The 20,372-nt window shown below is 51.2% G+C and overlaps 2 protein-coding genes across 3 annotated transcripts in view; one reads left to right on the plus strand and one right to left on the minus strand.

Moving 5' to 3' along the window:
• The window catches only part of MRPS16 (mitochondrial ribosomal protein S16), a 27,480-nt gene extending 7,216 nt beyond the window's left edge, over positions 1-20,264 (minus strand). The window contains exon 1 of the mRNA XM_068118129.2: positions 20,125-20,264. The gene's annotated coding sequence lies outside the window, so the exon portion shown is untranslated. The remainder of the gene's footprint in view (positions 1-20,124) is intronic.
• The window catches only part of NEURL4 (neuralized E3 ubiquitin protein ligase 4), a 59,808-nt gene continuing 43,597 nt past the window's right edge, over positions 4,162-20,372 (plus strand). The window contains exon 1 of one of the 2 annotated variants that reach the window (XM_068118084.2): positions 4,162-4,409. The gene's annotated coding sequence lies outside the window, so the exon portion shown is untranslated. Of the gene's footprint in view, positions 4,410-20,225; positions 20,317-20,372 lie in introns of those variants that run through there. The other variant, XM_068118085.2, reaches the window with a different exon arrangement.

Raw genomic sequence — 20,372 nt, forward strand, 5'->3', positions numbered from 1 at the left:
CGCTGCTAATGGCTCGGCCATACGCACTTTCGGCCCACGCGTCGTCACCCTCTGCTTCGGCAGCCAGCGTTTTCAATGGACTTTTGTGACCGCCTGCGTCCCCATGGCTTTGCTGGGCGCCGACTTCCTCTGCGCGCACGGGCTGCTGGTCGACGTCAAACGTCGTCGCCTTGTCAACGCCGAGACCTTCAGCTCCCTGGCGTGCACGATGAGCAGCTCCGCGCCGACCGAACTGGCGTGCGCCCTCCCGGCAGCGAACGAGTTCGCTCGCCTGCTCGCGGAATTCCCGGCCCTCACGCGGCCGACGTTTTCGGCCGTCGCGGTGCGGCACGGGATCGAGCACCACATACCCACTACGGGCCCGCCGGTCTACGCCAGGGCCCGCCGCCTCGACCCGGCCAAGCTCGCCGTGGCGAAGGCCGAGTTCGACGCGTTGGAGCACCTCGGCATCGTGCGGCGCTCCGATAGCGCGTGGGCCTCGCCACTGCACATCGTGCCAAAGCCGGGGGGTGGATGGTGCCCGTGTGGCGACTACCGCCGTCTCAACGACGCTACCACCCCCGACAGGTACCCGATCCCGCATATTCAGGACTTTTCCGCCCGTTTGGCGGGACGGGTCATCTTTTCGAAAATTGACCTGATACGGGGCTACCACCAGGTACCTGTCCGGGCGGCCGACGTCCCGAAGACGGCCGTCATCACGCCGTTCGGCCTGTTCGAATTTTTGCGGATGCCGTTTGGCCTCAAGAACGCGGCCCAGGCGTTCCAGCGCTTGATGGACGGCGTGCTGCGCGACCTGCCGTTTCTTTTCGTCTATCTGGACGATATCCTCGTCGCCAGCACGTCCCGCGCCGAGCACCTCCTCCACCTCCGAACACTGTTCGGTCGCCTCAGCGAGCACGGCTTAATTGTCAACCCGGTCAAATGCCACTTCGGCGCGACGACCGTTGACTTTTTGGGCCACCGCATCACCAAGACCGGGGCCGTGCCGCTGCCGAGCAAGGTCGAGGCCATCACCACGTTCCCGCGTCCCCGTTCCATCAAGGCCCTCCAAGAGTTCCTCGGCATGGTGAATTTTTATCACCGATTCGTGCCCCGCGCTGCTCAGCTCATGCGGCCCCTTTACGAGGCCCTCCGGGGCAAGCCGGCCAAGCATGACATTGTTTGGTCCGCGGCCATGGACGCGGCCTTCGCCAGCGCCAAACGGGCCCTCGCCGACGCAACGCTGCTGGCTCACCCGGTGCTCAACGCGCCCATTGCCCTCACTACGGACGCCTCCAACTACGCGGTGGGCGCCGTCCATGAGCAATGGGTGGACGGGGTTTGGCAGCCACTCGCTTTTTTCAGCCGGCAACTCCGGCCGAACGAGTTAAACTACAGCACGTTCGACCGCGAGCTGCTCAGGCTATTCCTGGCCGTTCGCCATTTCCGACACCTCCTGGAGGGCCGCCCGTTCACGGCTTTCGTCGACCACAAGCCGTTGGTCTACGCAATGGCTAAGGTCACGGAGCCGTGGTCGGCCCGCCAGCAGCGCCACCTCTCCGCCGTGTCGGAGTTCACCACGGACATCCGGCACGTCACCGGCAAAGACAACGCCGTGGCCGACTGTCTTTCTCGGGCCAGCGCGAACGCGGTCCACCTCGGCGTGGACTTCGCGCTCATGGCGGCCGACCAGACCACCGACGCCTCGGTGCAGGCACTCTGTGCGGCAGACACGGGCCTCCGCCTGGCCGACATTCCCTTCGCGGGCACCGTCCTGCTCTGCGACGTCTCCCAGGGCCAGCCTCGCCCCATCGTGCCCGTTTCCTGGCAGCGCCGCATCTTCGCCTCCATCCACGGCCTTTCTCACCCGGGCCGGAAAGCTTCTCAGAAGCTGGTGTCGGCGCGTTTCGTCTGGCACGGCCTTCGAAGAAACATCCGCGACTGGGCCAACGCCTGCACGGCCTGCCAGCGGGTCAAGGTCCACCGCCACACCCAGGCCCCGCTGGCACCTTTTGCCGTGCCTGAACGGCGTTTCGACCACGTCCACGTGGACCTGGTGGGTCCCCTGCCCCCCTCGCGGGGGTTCACCCACCTGCTCACCATGGTGGACAGGACCACCAGGTGGCCGGAGGCTGTGCCCCTCGCCTCCACCACCACCGCCGACGTGGCGCAGGCGTTCATCGCCACCTGGGTCGCGCGCTTCGGCGCACCAGCGGACATCTCGTCCGACCGCGGCCCACAGTTCACGTCTGAGCTTTGGGGCGCGGTCGCCCGTTCGTTGGGGGTCACGCTGCACCGCACCACGGCCTACCACCCCCAAGCCAACGGGTTGTGCGAGCGGTTTCACCGCTCCATGAAGGCCGCACTCATGGCCGGCCTTCAGGACGACGGTTGGGCCGACCGGCTGCCGTGGGTCCTTTTGGGCCTTCGCACGGCCCCCAAGGAAGACCTCCAGGCGTCCGCCGCCGAGCTCGTCTACGGCCAGCCGCTCCGCGTCCCGGGCGAATTCGTGCCCGACGCTACCAGTCCCTGGTCCGCCGCTCGCCAGCGCTCGGACCTCCAGGAGGCCGCCCGACGATTTGCCCCCGTGCCGACGTCCCGCCACGGTGGCCCCCAGTCCTACGTCCCCCCGGCGCTTCGCACAGCGGAGTACGTCTTTGTGCGTCATGACGCACACCGGGGGCCACTCCGGCCGCCGTACGACGGGCCCTTCCGGGTCCTGCGACGGGGCGACAAGTCTTTCATCGTCGACTTCGGCGGCCGGCCGGAACGGATTTCTGTGGACCGCCTCAAACCGGCGCACATGGACGTCGACCGACCACCACGGTTGGCCCTTCCTCCGCGGCGAGGCCGCCCCCCGTCCACAGTTCCCCCCGCTCGACCACCCACCACCACGTCGGACCCCTCCCCACGACCCTCCAGGGGTCGCTTCGGCCGGGTCATCCGGACCCCCCTTAAATTGACCCTGCCGGTGCAGGTCGATTCTGGAGGGGCGTGTGTAGCGGTTACCGCTGGATGCACACAATCAACTTGCACCGGCCAGAACACGGCCAGACGCGCCTCTCCCGGGCATGCCCGGACTCACTGTTCCCGGGCACGCCCGAACCTCCCGGGCACGCCCGGTCTCGTCTTTCCCGGGCATGCCCGCTCTCGCCTTTCCAGGGCTCGCCCAGAGCGTCCGGGCATGCCCGCTATCGCCTTTTCAGGGCTCGCCCAGAGCGTCCGGGCATGTCCGCTATCGCCTTTCCAGGGCTCGCCCAGAGCGTCCGGGCATGCCCGCTATCGCCTTTCCAGGGCTCGCCCAGAGCGCCCGGGCACGCCCAGCCTCGACTTGCCAGGGCGCAGCCAAACACGCCCGGGCAGGTCCAGACTCGCCTTTCCAAGGCTCGCCCTTGACACCCGGGCATGCCCGGTATAGCTTTTGCCGGGCAAACTTCCCGACATAAATGTGTATATATATATTGCTGCCCGATAAACGGGCTTGTCAGAATACCTGAGCTGTTTTGTTTCAATAAAGCAACTCGGACGAATTCCGTCTTTGGTCGCGTCAATTCTTTCGACTCGCGTTGGAGCGCAGTTCCTTCAACACGTACCATCTATTTATGCAGCACATAACATACAATAGTAGTCTAGTTGCCGCCCTTATATGTCCTGTTTGAGACCCTGCAATGTTAACTACTGCGAACTTTTTTCACGGAAATGTGTTCTATATAGTTAGGAGTCAAATTAGCTTGGTTGCTGCTTGTGCAACGTTGAGCATTTCTCAGAATTCAAGATGGCGGCCGCCGCTATCTTGGATGTTGGCCAATTTTCAACTTTTGATCTCGATGACCTAGGTCCGAGAGGGTCGTGTAATACCTCTTTCTAGGGGTTTTAGAGTACGGGGAGTCCATTTCTGGAGTTTTTTTTTTGGATACGGGGTCAAGGTCAAAATGAAGGTCAAAGGTCAAACTAAGAAACTTTAATGTATTGTTATTGGTCATAAGACATGACGACGGAACCAGAGACATGTGACGCACAGTACCATGACCTCTATAGAGACATTGAGCACAGTATTACCAGCAATCAGCGGTCACAATCCTCTACTACTCTTCATCATCATCAGCATCTACACCTAGCTCCCCTTCGTCGTTTTCGATGTCCATCTGCTTGCTGGTGAATCGACTACAGCAGGCGACTCCTCCCTCACACTTGCAGTAGTCCGTGCATGAAACGCCTGCGCTGTTGCAGCTGCAGCGTGCACCGCTGCATGCCTTGCCCTCTGCGGTGCAGCTCACTACATCCAGGAGCGCTTGGGGAGCAACTGGCGCTGTTGAGACGGCAGGTGTGATGGTGGAGCCTTCGATGCTCTAGCCGAAGTTGGCAATATCTCGAGCTTCTTCTGGTGGATCACGTTGGTCCGCTGCCTTCCACAGTAGCATCTGAAGGTGAGCTCGGAGCACGTGCAGTTGCAGGTTGACATCAGTCGGCGGCAGTCTTCAGTGGCGGAGGCTTCTTACGGCCGAGGTACAAGCGAGCACGCGCGTCATTCATTGTCGTACAGCTATTCTGTCCATAGAGGGGTAAGAAGAGGCTGTCTGCTGTCGCCTTGAGCTGAGCGTGGGTAGCGCCCAGCTGTCCGAGCACTTGATCGAGACATGGGATGTCTATCTCCAGGAGCTTGAGCACCCACTTCTTTCCCTTTCCGCATTGGTACGACACCGTATCGCAGCCCGACAGGCGCGTGGACACCGAGAAGCTGGCTGCACTTTCTGGGGCCGAAACGCTTGACGGTTTCGTTGACGTACAGAACTAGTCAGTTGACTAGCACAGCTCCACTGAAACAAAAAAATGGTTTAGTTTATCCTCCAATCAACTGCCAGGGTTATTATACAGCGGGAAAACGGTAACACTGTTTTTGAATATCGTTACCCTCATAAAATAATTGCCTGTCATTTTTTTATGTATTGGGAATACCTCACTGAAGTATGAAATGCCGACTACCCTTACTCCAGCAGTTTCAGCGGCCTGGGGAAAGACGAATATAATAGTATAATATATATAATATAAATATAATATTGTCGCGGTTACCGCTGGATGTACATAATCGCCTTGCACCGGCCAGAACACGGCCAGACGCGCCTCTCCCGGGCATGCCCGGACTCACTGTTCCCGGGCACGCCCGAACCTCCCGGGCACGCCCGGTCTCGTCTTTCCCGGGCATGCCCGCTCTCGCCTTTCCAGGGCTCGCCCAGAGCGTCCGGGCATGCCCGCTATCGCCTTTCCAGGGCTCGCCCAGAGCGTCCGGGCATGCCCGCTATCGCCTTTCCAGGGCTCGCCCAGAGCGTCCGGGCATGCCCGCTATCGCCTTTCCAGGGCTCGCCCAGAGCGTCCGGGCATGCCCGCTATCACCTTTCCAGTGCTCGCCCAGAGCGCCCGGGCACGCCCAGCCTCAACTTGCCAGGCCGCAGCCAAACACGCCCGGGCAGGTCCAGACTCGCCTTTCCAAGGCTCGCCCTTGATACCCGGGCATGCCCGGTATAGCTTTTGCCGGGCAAACTTCCCGACATAAATGTGTATATATATTGTTGCCCGAAAAACGGGCTTGTCAGAATACCTGAGCTGTTTTGTTTCAATAAAGCAACTCGGACGAATTCCGTCTTTGGTCGCGTCAATTCTTTCGACTCGCGTTGGAGCGCAGTTCCTTCAATATAATAGAATAATAATGTGAATAATGTGAATGTCTATAATGTGAAGTCTATAATAGTCTACCTACGTTACCTCGTCCCTATAGAGGTCATGGTACTGTGCGTCACATGTCTCTGGTTCCGTCGTCATGTCTTATGAACAACGAGCTGAAAGCACCTGGCGTTGCCCGGGTTCTTTTTGAATGAATTTACTACTATAATTCAGCGTTTACTTGCGGCCGTAGACGATTGACTACTATAATTCAGCTCAGCTTTTAATTGTGAAATGGGCCCATCCCGGCCGAAGTGGCCTCGACCGACCTCGCCACCTAGCCTATAACCTTCCGGGGGCCCGTCCCGACATTTTTGGTTATTTTTGAATGAATTTACTACTATAATTCAGGTTTTACTCGCGGCCGTAGAAGATTGACTACTTTCATTCAGCTCAGCTTTTAATTGCGAAATGGGCCCAGCCCGGCTGAAGCGGCCTCGACCGGCCTCGCCACCTAGCCTATAACCTTCCCGGGGCCCGTCCCGACATTTTTGGTTCTTTTTGAATGAATTTACTACCATAATTCAACTTTTACTCGCGGCCGTAGAAGATTGACTACTCTAATTCAGCTCAGCTTTTAATTGCGAAATGGGCCCGGCCCGGCTGATGTGGCCTCGACCGGTCTTGCCACCTAGCCTAAAACCTTCCCGGGGCCCGTCCCGACATTTTTTGTATTGGAGGTTTCCTCCTATCTTTCACCGTTCAGGAGATTAGCTTGCGCAGACAAACAAACAAAAACTTTTTAATATATATAGATAATATAATATAATAAATAATAATAATATATATATATAATAGAAGAAGAAGAAGAAGAAGAAGATAACAATACATAAAATTTCTTAGTTTGACCTTTGACATTCATTTTGACCTTGACATTGACCCCGTATCCCAAAAATAACTCCAGAAATGGACTCCCCGTACTCTAAAACCCCTAGAAAGAGGTATTACACGACCCTCTATGTCCGGGGTTCGGCAACCTTTTTGACGTGAAGTGCCAGTTTGAAATGTTCTTGTTAATTAATATGCCATATCAAGTTTAACATTATGTTTAATTATGACACCACATCCAAAAAACATTTCCAACAGACATGGAATTTTATTCCATCCATATCGGCTACATGCATAGCAACAACATTTTAAAGAAACATTTATCTCTTATAATAAGGACATTGCAATGATCATTTTATCATTGTAAAATTTGTCCCCCATGAGGTTACAAATTACATGCACGGACCCCATTTCAAAACACTGCTTTCAGTAACTCATTTACAAAGTATTGCATTGGGAAGAAATGTCAAAAAGGGAGAATAAAGTGCATCAAACAGAAATACCAGTACTGTACAAGAATGCTGCCATCCTCATGAAAACATCCACATCTGAGTTGGAAAAAAAGAGATGGACAAACAGCTACATATGCAAACCCATGTGTACTACAAATAAACAGATGCCTACCAGTCAGTGTGATCCCTGGCCCTGCTTTCCTTTGCTGAGCTCCATTATCTGGGGGTCGTAGTTAGTCACTTTAAGTTGCACACATGCTTCGGAGTGGTCGGTTGTAAAACGACTGCGGGAGGGGCTGAGCACGTTCTTCATGTGTGAGAATATCTGCTCACAGAGGTACGTTGACCCGAAGACTGACGGCAAAGCCAGTGCAACGTTCCGGAGACAGCTGAACTTCTTCGGCACGGATGTCCAGCAGGTGACGATGCAGGTTCCGTGATCTTGCACTGCCGTGGTTTCTAGTTGTTTCCGTAGCTCTGCAAACTTAGTCACCCACAGTGTTGAACTCTTCAGCTCAATCAGCTGCATTTCCATGTCCTGTGTATCCAACCAGTCTATCAGAGATGAATCCAATTCGTGTCCATCAAAGCTGTCTGCCTTGATGAAGAAAGAGAACATGGGTCCATACTTCTGAAAGTCCCCAAATCGTGTTGTGAACTCCGACTCAAGCTCGCTCAAGTATTTGCATATTTCAGCGGTGCTGATGCTGTGCTGCGAGGACAGCTCCCTTTCGTGTCTGAAGTCGTGGAAAGTGGAGGTAGCAACATCGCTTGAAAAGATTGCTAGCTTGCCGACAAAAGCCGTCCATGTGTCGAACATGTCCAAAACAGTTTGCCCTGCACCTTGCAGTCGAAGATTGAGCTAGTTGAGGTGTCCCGTAATATCCGTGAGAAACATAAGTTTCACAAGCCTCTTCTCGTCCTCGAGTTCTGGGTAGTTTTGGCCCTTTTCAGCCAGGAAGGCCTTGATGGCATAAAAAGCAGCTGACAAACCACTCCAAAACTTTTCCGCAGCTTAGCCACCTAACCGCTGAGTGGAGAGGGATATCTTTGTATGTGCAATCCATTTCCTCGAGCAGGGACTGGAACTGTCGGTGTGTCAGAGCAGATCGCTCAACTATGAAATTAATAACCTTTATGACCGTAGCCATAACCTCATTAAGATCTGAATTTGACAACTTTGCACAGAGGTTTTCTTGGTATATTATGCAGTGGAGTTTCATGATGGGGTGACCGACTTTTTCCTCAATTAATCTGACAGCTCCCCTCTGTTTCCCGACCATGGCAGGGGCGCCATCTGTTGTCACTGCAAAAATCTTCCTGATGTCAATCCCTCGCTCCTCAAAATGTTCCATAAACACCTTGGCTATGTCCTCACCTTTTGTTGTGTCCGACATGCTTTAAGCAGCAGAGTTCCTCTCTTACAGTCGAATCACAGTATCTTGCCATGACTGCCAAACGTGGTATGTCATTGACGTCCCCACTCTCGTCAAGTGCAATGCTAAATACCACAGCATCTTTTAACCCAGCTATTTGCTGTGCGCTGACATTTTCTGCCATTTCTTCGATGCGTCGCTCAACACTTCTAGCTGACATGGGAATATCTTTTATTCTTGATTTGATTGTCTCTTTGTTTGGTGAGCCTTCAAACAGAACCTCTGAGCCACAGAGAAAAGCCTCCTTAATATATTCGCCATCCGTGAATGGCTTTCCGCGTTTCGCAATGCAATGAGCAATAGCTCATTCAATAGGTCATCAAAGCGATAGCTTGCTTCAGTCGCATGGTTTTTGCAGTGGCAAAGATTTTGAGGGTGTTGGCTTGGTTCCCATACCTGGACACGGCACGTTTGATGGATTCTGCCTTGTCTGCCTGATCTTTGAAAGTTTTCTCGTGCTTTGTCTCAAAATGGCGCTAAACACTCGACGTTCGACAAACAACATTTTCAAAACATAAAGTACACACAGCACGGTCCTTCTGAAAAACAAAACCCCACTCTTCTGTCCATGAGGCCTGGAATGCCCGAACCTTTACTTTAGCTTTCTTAGCTAGCGGGGTTGCCATCATCTACCGAACCTGAACCGCTTCACTGCAATTCCTGTGGGAAATGTGTAGTCTAGTAGGAAGACTAGGTCCCCCTGCACCCCCCGGAGATATACTTCTAATCAGTGTTTCTAGATTGGAAAAAATGTGTAGAAAATGACTAGCTATGGCCCCAAGCTGAAAAAATGTCCCACATACCATTTTTATGCAAATTACTGCTGCCATTATCAAAAAAAGACTAGGTCCCCCTGCACCCCCCGGAGATATACTTCTAATCAGTGTTTCTAGATTGGAAAAAATGTGTAGAAAATGACTAGCTATGGCCCCAAGCTGAAAAAATGTCCCACATACCATTTTTATGCAAATTACTGCTGCCATTATCAAAAAAACGATTTTTGACATATCTCAGCCAATATTGCAGATAATTGAAAAATGAAGGTGTCTAGACCCATGTTTTGAAGGGCATAGATCATGATAGAACTATTCATAACATGATTACATGTGTCTATGGTATACTAGTATGCTAATTAGTGCTTTATTTACAAAATAATCACAGTTTTACGAAATAATAGACTCATATTAAGGTCCGTCTACACAGACGTTAACACAAAGTTTTATTTTTCTAAATACCCTGTGAAATTCACCGAATGCCCTGTGAAACCTGGGATTCTTCTCCAGCTTTTTCAAGGGCCCGACTTTTCCCTTCCCTTTGAAGGCACTGGTGCAGTCTTCTCCGCTGAACACATAGTACCCCAGGAGAGTGGCACAGTAGTCCTCTCCCAGGGATTCTGCCAGCTCAGAGACGTTGACAAGTTGGCGATGCTTCCCTGACCCTGTATCCAGGTACACCGTCAGCTTGATGTTGTGGGCATGGTGGAGCAGGATCAGGAGGATGTCTGTGTCCGGTGTTCTGACTACAGCGTTCTTGTATCCGATGGTAGCAGCATGATGGAGGTACAGAACCACCCTGGTATCAGTCTCTTCCTGGTTGCTGTAGATCGTGGGGAGTTCACGTACCTCGACCTGAAACACAAAAAGGCACCGCATTTCAATCACCAGTCACTGCCAGTTTCAGTATATCTCCGGGGGGTGCAGGGGGACCTAGTCTTTTTTTGATAATGGCAGCAGTAATTTGCATAAAAATGGTATGTGGGACATTTTTTCAGCTTGGGGCCATAGCTAGTCATTTTCTACACATTTTTTCCAATCTAGAAACACTGATTAGAAGTATATCTCCGGGGGGTGCAGGGGGACCTAGTCTTTTTTTGATAATGGCAGCAGTAATTTGCATAAAAATGGTATGTGGGACATTTTTTCAGCTTGGGGCCATAGCTAGTCATTTTCTACACATTTTTTCCAATCTAGAAACACTGATTAGAAGTATATCTCCGGGGGGTGCAGGGGGACCTAGTCTTCCTACTAGACTAGTGAGCGGGAGGCCGCACCGTCAATCAAACTAAATAAGACAGGCCGCGCAACAGCCGATGGCTGTTCAAGAGGTGATTTGGCATGCAGCTGAGAGGGCACTGCTTTCGCCAGTGTGCCAACGATTACGCCGCCGCGTGACAATGGTGGCACGCGTGCCTAAGGTTGCTGACCCCTGCTCTAGGTCATCAAGATCAAAAGTTGAAAATTGGCCAACATCCAAGATAGCGGCGGCCGCCATCTTGAATTCTGAGAAATGCTCAACGTTGCACAAGTAGCAACCAAGCTAATTTGACTCTCCTAACTATATAGAACACATTTCCGTGAAAAAGTTCGCAGTAGTTAACAATGCAGGGTCCACATTTTGGCAACCTGACTATAGATGTCACAGGAATGATCGTAGCGCTAACTGTCCGAGTTCTTATAACTGCCGCGCAGTGGACAGAAGTCGCATGACACCTGGGTTCAGACTTAGAAGACACAATTTCACGGCAAGGGCTAACACCAACATATAGCAGGATATCTCAAAAAGTTATGGATGGATTTGGACGAAACATGGTGAACAGGTTGTGTGCTTGACACGGAAGAATCGATTCAATTTTGGTGAAGATCCGGATCCAGCTAGTAGAATTTTTAAAGTGATTCTTCAAAATTGAGTGATATGGCCAACCAGGTGGAGGTATGCTCTCTACTGAATGTTGTTCTAGTTTGCTATGTGACTTTGAAACTCAGTATTTATGATGAAAACAGTACTGGTGCAGGGAAGAGGTAAAATAAACGGAAAATGCGAAGAAGTATTTGAAGAAAAATGCAGGTATGTCCGTAATGGCTTTGTTTACTGAATATTGGAAGGTGTCCACTCTTCTTTGATTTACTCTCAAGAAGCTTGCAGCTTTTGATTGGTGAAACAATTCGGTAACCCGATATTCTTTAAATTTCAGGTCAATCGGATGAAAATTGATGATTTTATGTGACACTGACCTTTGACTTTGACCTTTTGACCAAATTATTAATTTACCTTCTCCATATTCTCATGATAAACAATTGTTGAAAATTTGATGACAAAAATCAAATGGTAAATTTAAATTTCAGATCAATTGAATGAAAATTGATGATTTTATGTGATGCTGACCTTTGACTTTGACGTTTTGACCAAATTATTAATTTACCTTCTCCATATTCTCATGATAAACAACTGTTGAAAATTTGATGACAAAAATCAAATGGTAAATTTAAATTTCAGGTCACTCGGATGAAAATTTATGATTTTATGTGACATTGATCTTTGACTTGTTGACCTTTTGACCAAATTATTAATTTGTCTTCTCCATATTCTCATAATAAACATTTGTTGAACATTTGATGACAACACTCAAATGGTAAAAAAGTTATGGTCTGAACAGAGACAGACAGACAGACAGAGACACAGACATATATATATTGTTGCGGAGATGAGGACTGTATTTTTTTGATTGTGTTGTATTGTGGTAAATTGGTGATGATTATTGTTTATTCTGCGCCCCCCCTGCCTCCGGAGCTGTGTAAAGGTGAAAGGGCATCCCATAATTAGTCCACAAGCATACACGTCAGCCAAATAATAGAATACCCCTGTTTGATAGTTATCTCTTATTCTGTGTTTTAGGGTAAGGCTGTGTCTCCCATTAATTGAAGTACTCCATTGCACCAGTGAAAGAGAATAGATCCCCTTTCATTCCCATCCCCAAAATCTCCAGTTCCTTTTACATCCCCTCTCGTGATTGCCAACCCTCGATTGCCAATTACCTCCCCTCCAAAACCGCCATTGACCACGAGGCAGGGTCGGAGAAGAAAGGCGTGTCTCCACCTCGTCATAGAGGGGAGGAGTGAACCAGAGGGTCGCATGACCAACCAGGGCCGAGGTGAGCACACCGATGGGCGTGTCCAAAAGGCCGGCGGCTTGATCGCTGGAGGCGCTATAAAGGCACGCGCGCAAGAGAGTCAGTCAGAGAGAGTCGTGAGGAGTCAGTCAGTGGAGTCGGTGGTCAGTTGGTTGCGTTGGTTGCGGTGAGGAGTCGGTGGTGGTGGTCAGTTGGTTGCGTTGGTTGCGGTGAGGAGTCGGTGGTAAAGAGTGAGTGGACCAAGAAAGAGTTGAGGGTTTGGACCAGACGAGTCGGACAAGGCCTGGCAAAGCACGCGACGTCCACAGCAGCCACAACAGCAGCTTGGGGGCCTGAACGGCGGTTTGGAGCAGGGCGTGAAGGAACGGCGGCTGCTAAACGCGCCGGTGGTGCTGCAGGACCCCCTTGGACCTTCCTCTCCCTCCAGCCATCCACCTCCTGCCTTTCCTCCACCCTTCTTGTGTACGTGAGTTTGTTTTGTTTGTTCTGTCCCTGGGTTAATTAAGTCTGTATAAGCTAGTATTTGCACTGTGTCACCTGCGTCTTGTGTTGTAAATAAACGTGACTGCCTTCTTTTTGCTTGTGTGTGTACAATAAATCCAATTACTCTTCTGTACGTCTTCTCGTTTTATTCCTTTTCCTCTTTGCATTTCGTCGTTTTAGTCTTTTCCCAGATTGGGCAGCTGCGGTGCGATACGGCCAAAGTTCTGGGTGAATCGGGTGAGTTGGGGAAGAATCGGGGGAACTGTTAGGTCGAGGTTGGACCATCCGCTCGGCCCATCATACCATCTAAACCGCGATCAGTAACAATTGGTTGTCAGGAGTTGGGATTCGGACCTGGGACTAAATTTGTTAGGCCCAAATTTTGGAACACCAATTGTGTTATTAAGTAACAATTGGTGTTGGGAGTGAGATTCGGGGCCCGAACCAAATTTTAAAAACATCTAAAAAAAAAAAAAAAAAAATTGGTCAAAATTAGGAGCGGCCGAAATTTGTTTTGTTTTACAAAACCTGAACTTTGAAATCGCGCCATGCCTGGTCAAGGCGACGGGATGCCGGTGGGAGAGATAGAGGGGTTAGGAGTAACCCAGGATCAAATGGAGGGGAGCAAGGAGGAGGCGGTTGAGGGAGTATCAGGCGCGCAAAATGGCTGTCCTCGCGCACGTGGGTGTAGCGGCACCAAATTTTGCCGCGCCCGCGACAGTAGCAGCGCCGCCGTTGGATTCGGACCTTTTGTTGCTACAAATCGGGGCCCTTATGGACAAAATGAGGGACGAAGCAAGGGCTGATAGTGAGAAAATGGAAAGCAGAATGTTGGGGGTAATGAGGGACGAAGTAAGGGGTACCGGTGAGGCGTTAGACAATGGGATAAAAGAGGTAAAGAATGGGTTAACGGGGGTAGAAAACAGAATGGCCGCTCAAGAGAATCAAATGGAAGGGATGAAAAAGGGGTTAGAGGGGTTAGAAAACAGGATGGAGGGCAAATTGCGGGAGATAGGGGAGCAATCCACCCGAGAAATTAAACAAATGGGAGAGCAGATAGAGGAGGTAAAAATCGGGTTAGAAAGTAAACTGGATGCTCAGAGGGATGAATTGGGACAGATGAGGGTGGCATCTACAAAAGAGATGGAGGGGATACGACGAGGTGTGAGTGAGGAGGTCTCGGGGCTACGCGAGGAGGTAAAGCAAGGTGAGAAGCGTATGGAGAAAGAGGTGAGAAATAATACGGCAAAGTTACAAGGGGGAATAGAAGATCTGACGGAGGAGGTGGAACAGCTGACGGAGGGACAAAAAGAACTAGTGGAGCAGGTTCAAAAGAACACTGCGGTACTAGGAGGGTTAAAGGCGACACAAAAAGAAATTAAAAACGAATTAATAGCGACACAGAGGCAATGTCAGATGGTACGTGAGGAACTGACAATGAGGGTGGACGAGGTGACAGAGATAATGGAGACGAAGGACCGAGAGGTGAGGATGCACATAGAGACGGTCACGGTAGCCTTAGAGGACGAACTTGAGGAGACGCACCGGGGAATAAAAGAGGTGAAGCGAAAATTAGAGGAAGTGGAAGAAGAGGTGAGTGAAATTAAGAAGGGACGGACAGAAACTAAAAGAGAAATCCAGGAGGAGGTGATGGAATATGTGCAAGGTCGGTGCTCAACTCATAATGTGATGCTCACTAACCAAATAAAGAGTTTGCAGGTGGCAAAGGAGGTGCGGAGACGAGGTACGGAGGTGAGTGGCAATGTATATGATGTGAGGAAAGCTTCAGTCGGCTTGGGGGTTGATTTAGACCCGGGTGTTCGTGAGAGGCCGTTGGTGAAGTGTGCGACAGGTCTGGTGTGCGAAAAACGAGGTGTGCGAGAATGTCCGACCATGGGGTGTGTGAGGAAAAAGTGCACGCCAAGGAGTGAGTGTGCTGTCAAGAGCGAGTCGGTCGTAGCGCGTGTGCGAAGGGGTACATGGAAGCGCGGTGTGGTGAGTGTTACGGAGGAAGTAACGGAAAAGTGTGCGCAAGAGTGTGCGCGAGAAAGGTGTGTAACGGACAGGTGCATGAGGAAAGAGTGCGCTGTCGAGAGTAAGGGTGAGTGCGTGACCGAGAGTGGAGGTGAGAGTAGTGAGAGTGACACGGAGCGTGAGTTGGTTGTGACAGGTGAGCGAGGATGTACACTTGGAATGGAAGGATGCACACCTGGAATGGTAGAGCGTGTGTGGGAATGCACACTTGAGTTGGTCGTGAGGCACGTGGTTGGGTGTGCGGGTGAGAGCACACCTGTGGTTGTCACAGAGGAGGTGACCGAGGAGGGGGCGCGAAGAGGTGTGTTGGTGAGGTGTGCGAGCGACGAATGTGTGCCAAGGTGTTCGGTGGTCAGGTGTGTGACCAAGTCGGTGAGCGGAATGAGTGTACCGAGGTGTGTAAGGAAAGGTACGAGGAGCATGGGAACAGCTGGAGGTATGAGCAAGAAAGGGGTAGCGTATGCATGTAACCATGCAGGTGAGGCATCGACGGTAACCGGGTTAGAGGTTAGAACGACTTATAGCCGAATCGGGCCCTCGGTGCACGTCGGGCAGCTTCGCGTGCCGCGAGGACCAGCGGGGATCCGAACCACGGCGGTTTCGAAAGAACCGCCGTACGCGATCCACGCTGTGCCTCGCTTGGAACGGCCGCGTCCGGGCTCCACTAAGCAGAGCGGGCAGCTCGATGGGAAGGGTCGTCATGGCGACCACCTTTTGTTGAGACGTGCCGGCAGGTCGAGATCGGGACATTGGATGGCTACGCGCCGAGGTGGTGCGTGGGATCTCGGCACGGGTAAGCCCCCGTCCCTGCACCGAGTGCCGGACGCATCCAGCCGCCGGCACCAAAGAACCCGCGTTCATTGCTCGGCTGTACGAAGCCGAGCTTTAGAAGGGAATTGGCGCACCGAGAGGACCTAATAAGTATACGGGTGATGAGGATAGTGTTTTGGACCCAAAATTAGAAAAAGGCGAAATTTGATGATTGGTACGGTGATTGGCAGATGATTGGCAGAATTTTTGATTGGTTGGATTTAGGTGTGCCAAATTGATAGTATGACCTCCCCGATGTGGTGGGATGGCAAATCCACCATCCCTCACAGAGGTGGGGCAAATGCGCTATAGATTATGGGGTTGATGGCAGTGAAAACTAGCCCGGGTGGGTTAGGATATATCGTGTGTAGGGATCTAGCGAAGATGACATTAGGTAACGTTAAGGTTTAGTTAGTGACTGATACCTGTAGTGGGGACGCAGGTAGATTAGTATGGATGATAATGACGTGGGAGCGCAATAGTATAAAGGGACGACTGGGAAGCGCAAGTTTCAGAGGGGAGTAGTTAGATGAGATGATGCCGTGTGTTTGAAGATTGAACAGGTGTGATTGCACAGGTGTGCAACTGAACAGGTGTATGGAGCAGTGTATGAGTGAGTGAAGGTGATTGTGTATTGTGCTGACCAAATGGTCCAGGAAGAGGAGGAGGGTGCAGGTGGCACCAGGTATGATTGCACAGGTGTGCAACGACAGGTGAATGGAGGACAGGTGTATGGAATAAATGGTATGGAGTATTGGAATGGATGGTCGTGGAGTGAGTATGGTGGAAAACTGTGGAGTGGAGTGGATGGTGCGAAGGTGTGAATGGGGGAAGAGTGGACCCCCATCACGGATACCCGGGGCGGGTAGTGTAAGTGTTAGGTAGAGGGTACAGGTAAATTGTGATTGGATATTGGCATCTGTGGTGCGAGTGAAAGAATGGTCTTTGGATGGGTGCATTAGTGTTGTGGAAATGGCTGGGCGTGTAGCCTGTTAGTGTGTGTAGTTGGTTTGGGCACTCCACCACTGTGAGGATGTCGGCCAGGTGAGGCCGCAGGTGGGCTCTGGGAGCCGGTAGTTGTGGATGGGGCCCGAGGATCCGGAGGACGGACCCAGGTAGCCCAGTGTCAGAGGGCACCAAGGGGTGACAGAACCAGGAGGGGTCTTCCCCAGTTAGTTAGGTTAGGGTGAGGAGCTAGGTAAGCTCGGGTGGCAACTGCAGTGGTGGAGGTGTGCAGGTGGGTAGACCTGCTGGGAGAGCTACACGTCGCAGCCCAGAAATTGTGCGAGGGCACCGGGAGATGAATCGGGGGAGTGAGACCCCAAATTGAGAAGCACCACAGTTTGGTCAATGGGAATTGGTTTTTAGAACCCATAGTGTAAGTTGGCCAATGGATTGGCAGGGAGAGACCCCGGGTAGTGTAAATTGTGTTAATGTCATTTAGAAAGTAGTTAGGATGAAGTCTCCTCGCACCATCTGCATCCACTCGCCTGAGGTGACAGGAACTCCACACCATGCCATGTTTTATTATTTTTCATTGATGCAAATGTTTGGATTGTGAGACGCATCATGACGTGGGTGTGACATTGTGCTTTGATGTTCCATCTCTTCCTCCTTATGAGGATTGATGACGAATTGGGAGATGGCAAATTTTGAAGTAGAGGGATTGTGGAGACGAATTTGGTATAGGAGAAATATGGGGAAGACGTGACAGTAGTGACGAATTTGTAAATGGGTAGATTTTGTAAATATGGGGTAAGGGCAAGGGTAGTGTAGGTGACAGGGGGGTGACGTACGGTAGGGACGAGCTTTCTCACTTTGCCCTCCGTACGCATTTCGCCTTGCATTGCCTTATTGATGTGTACCCTTGTGACCTTACCCCTCGCTCATTTGTCTTTCCCCTTTTGTCTCCCACATGACCTGTGCGCCATTGGGCGTATGGGGAGCGTGCGTGGGTCGGCCATTGTGCGCCCGAAATTCCCAGAACCAGCTGTCTGCATCGATGCACCACATTATGGACCACATGTCTGTGGCCGAGCACCACTTATGGACCCCATGGGTTGGGGCATGGCCCCTCTGCTGGAACCGGCCATGAGGACCCGAAATCTTGCTGGCGGACCTTGGCCACAGGGCACCGATGCCCCACAGGTGAACCACACTAGTCGGCCCTGTGGGCCATAAATAAAATAAATAAAAATGGACACATTGGGTGCAAGTTTTAATACAAATAGGCCGCCAGTAAGCAAAGCAAAAGAATGACAACATCTGGAAGACCAAATATAATAACCAGCAGAGGGAGCCGAAGAGCAAGAGATCACCTGCAGGGTTAGGGGTTGTTGATTTATTTTTTATTGTTGAACATTGATGAACAATGGTGACTGCACCGATTGGTGCTTGGGTGTGTATTGGTGCGTTTTTGGGTGCTTTCATGGTGCATTGATGCAGAGCAGACTGTCTCCCCCCCAGAAAGAACAATCACAGGTCCTGGGTTAGTTTTGTAAATAAAAATAGCGTCATTGTAAATAATGCTTCCCACCGTCAGTGTATAGTTTGAAGACCATTCCGCAATTCGGTTAACTGTGGGCGTAAGTCTGTTAGGCAGGGTGCAATGGAGCAGCGGGACACATTTATTTATGTTTTAAAACTGTCGCACTCAGGGTCAGGCTAAAAGTAGAGGGAACTACACCTACGTGTCACACTAAATAAAAGTTGTAGGCCCGGGACGTGCCTAAGAGGAGGAGGGTGCAGTGTTGCGGAGATGAGGACTGTATTTTTTTGATTGTGTTGTATTGTGGTAAATTGGTGATGATTATTGTTTATTCTGCGCCCCCCCTGCCTCCGGAGCTGTGTAAAGGTGAAAGGGCATCCCATAATTAGTCCACAAGCATACACGTCAGCCAAATAATAGAATAGCCCTGTTTGATAGTTATCTCTTATTCTGTGTTTTAGGGTAAGGCTGTGTCTCCCATTAATTGAAGTACTCCATTGCACCAGTGAAAGAGAATAGATCCCCTTTCATTCCCATCCCCAAAATCTCCAGTTCCTTTTACATCCCCTCTCGTGATTGCCAACCCTCGATTGCCAATTACCTCCCCTCCAAAACCGCCATTGACCACGAGGCAGGGTCGGAGAAGAAAGGCGTGTCTCCACCTCGTCATAGAGGGGAGGAGTGAGCCAGAGGGTCGCATGACCAACCAGGGCCGAGGTGAGCACACCGATGGGCGTGTCCAAAAGGCCGGCGGCTTGATCGCTGGAGGCGCTATAAAGGCGCGCGCGCAAGAGAGTCAGTCAGAGAGAGTCGTGAGGAGTCAGTCAGTGGAGTCGGTGGTCAGTTGGTTGCGTTGGTTGCGGTGAGGAGTCGGTGGTGGTGGTCAGTTGGTTGCGTTGGTTGCGGTGAGGAGTCGGTGGTAAAGAGTGAGTGGACCAAGAAAGAGTTGAGGGTTTGGACCAGACGAGTCGGACAAGGCCTGGCAAAGCACGCGACGTCCACAGCAGCCACAACAGCAGCTTGGGGCCCTGAACGGCGGTTTGGAGCAGGGCCGTGAAGGAACGGCGGCTGCTAAACGCGCCGGTGGTGCTGCAGGACCCCCTTGGACCTTCCTCTCCCTCCAGCCATCCACCTCCTGCCTTTCCTCCACCCTTCTTGTGTACGTGAGTTTGTTTTGTTTGTTCTGTCCCTGGGTTAATTAAGTCTGTATAAGCTAGTATTTGCACTGTGTCACCTGCGTCTTGTGTTGTAAATAAACGTGACTGCCTTCTTTTTGCTTGTGTGTGTACAATAAATCCAATTACTCTTCTGTACGTCTTCTCGTTTTATTCCTTTTCCTCTTTGCATTTCGTCGTTTTAGTCTTTTCCCAGATTGGGCAGCTGCGGTGCGATACGGCCAAAGTTCTGGGTGAATCGGGTGAGTTGGGGAAGAATCGGGGGAACTGTTAGGTCGCGGTTGGACCATCCGCTCGGCCCATCATACCATCTAAACCGCGATCAGTAACAATATATATATATACACACACTCACTCACACACAGACATATTTACACACACACACACACACACACACACACACACACACACACACACACACACACACACACACACACACACACACACACACACTATACAGACAGATACACACACACAAATAGACATACACACACACACACACACACACACACACACACACACACATATACAGACACACACATATATACAGACAGAAAGACACACACACAGACAGACAGATACACAGACATATACATATACGCACACACACAGACATATATATACACACACAGACATATATACACACACACACACACACACAGACATATACACAGACACAGACATATACACACACACGATTACAAAACCCCATCTCTTGCTGCGCGGGGGACGGGCTAACCCTAAATACATGGTATAAACAAATCTTGGTGTATAAACAGGTAAAACCGTGTCCTGGGCACTTATCACTCACCTTGTTCACCATGTGATCTCGACTATCTTTGTCGACGCACATTATAAACAATCCATGCGTGGATCCAATGACCTCTGACCGCTGGACACACCTCCGCGGCACCAAGGTGGAGGTGTACAGTGCGGATCGCAACGACCCGAAGGAACAGCTCTCCTGTCCACCATAATGTGGGAATGTGTCATCCCCATATAGGTAAATACGGTGCTAAATCTGAGTGAAACGAGGATCCATTATGAATAAGAATTACA

The sequence above is a fragment of the Myxine glutinosa genome, unplaced genomic scaffold, assembly GCF_964187855.1.
Source record: "Myxine glutinosa unplaced genomic scaffold, kmMyxGlut1.1 SCAFFOLD_593, whole genome shotgun sequence".
NCBI classification, from domain to species: domain Eukaryota; kingdom Metazoa; phylum Chordata; class Myxini; order Myxiniformes; family Myxinidae; genus Myxine; species Myxine glutinosa.